Source organism: Pteropus vampyrus, unplaced genomic scaffold (assembly GCF_000151845.1).
Source record: "Pteropus vampyrus isolate Shadow unplaced genomic scaffold, Pvam_2.0 Scaffold16, whole genome shotgun sequence".
NCBI lineage: Eukaryota > Metazoa > Chordata > Mammalia > Chiroptera > Pteropodidae > Pteropus > Pteropus vampyrus.
In genome coordinates this window covers 3,561,453-3,562,844 of record NW_011888797.1, presented here as the reverse complement: position 1 = coordinate 3,562,844, position 1,392 = coordinate 3,561,453, and positions in this window count along the sequence as shown.

The following is a 1,392-nucleotide window of genomic DNA, read 5'->3' as shown; positions in this document are numbered from 1 at the left end:
ATGCTGTTTACCCATAAATTCTTCAGTATGTGTCATTAATGGATAAGGATTTATAGATACATAACTAAATTTACATGACTTTCTAGTTTTACATACTGTCTATGCGATTATTATTTCTAACAATATTAACAATGATTTATCAACACAATTTATCATTAGTCCATATTTTTTCCCCAGATTGTCTCAAGAATGTTCCTTTTACATTTGGTAGGATTGAATCAAGAGTCAAGCGAGTTGCCCATTTTGCATATATCTCTTAAGTTCATTTTAGTTTTCGTCCCTCCAACCCTTACTATAGTCTTGTTAAAGAGAATGGGTCATTTCTTTGTAAAACGTCCCACATTCTGGATCTTACTTTACTGATGTACTTTTTAACTTGTTCTTCAATCTTCTGTATTTTTGTAAACAGGTAGTTAGATCTAGAGGTTCACTTACACATTGGTACAATTTTTTAGAAAAGATACTTCAGAGGTTGTGCTATGTTTTTCTCGTTATATTACATCACAAGGCACATTCTATCTAGTCATCTCCGTTTTAGATATCTTAAGATTGATCATTGAACACAGGTGGTATTAACATAATCCTTTTATTGTAAATTCCTCATCAACTACTCACTAATAATTTTAGAATCCATTTTTAATCATTGACTAAATCCATTCTTGCATTAAGGATTACAAGATGGCAAACACCTATTCTATCATTCTTTCTGCACTTATTAGCTATAATATTTCTATAAAGAAGAACTTTCTTTCATCAATTATTTGGTTACCCTGAAGCACAGAAAGAAAGAGTAAAGCACTTCTCATTGTTTTATTTATTTAATGAATATCTGTTGGTACCAGGACCTGTGCTAGGTGTTGGGAACATAACAGCAAACATATCTATACCTTACTGTTAGGAAGCTTCTGCTTTAGGTAATATAGATGAGTAAATGAACAATTACCATATTGTGTCAGATATTATGAAGAAAGTACATAGTTCTAAGGGAGTCTTTCTGGGCTTGGGTTATTTGTTCCTATACTATTGTTTTGAATCTATTTTGTATAATGTATTAATTTGTCAGGGCTGCCATAATAAAATACCATAGACTGGGTGGCCTAAACAGCAGAAATTTATGTTCTCACATTTCTGGAAGATAGAAGTCCAAGATCAAGACTGGTTTCTTCTGAGACCTCTCTTCTTGGCCTGTAGATGGCCACCTTATTGCTGTGTCCTCCCTCTGGCCTTCCTTCTGTAGCTGTCTGTGTCCTAATCTCATCTTGTAAGGACACTATTCAGATTGGATCATGATTTATCAGTATGACCTCATTTAACCTTAATTGCCTCTTTAAAGGCCCTCTCTCCAAATACAGTTACATTCTGAGGTACTGGGAGTTAGGACTTCAACATATA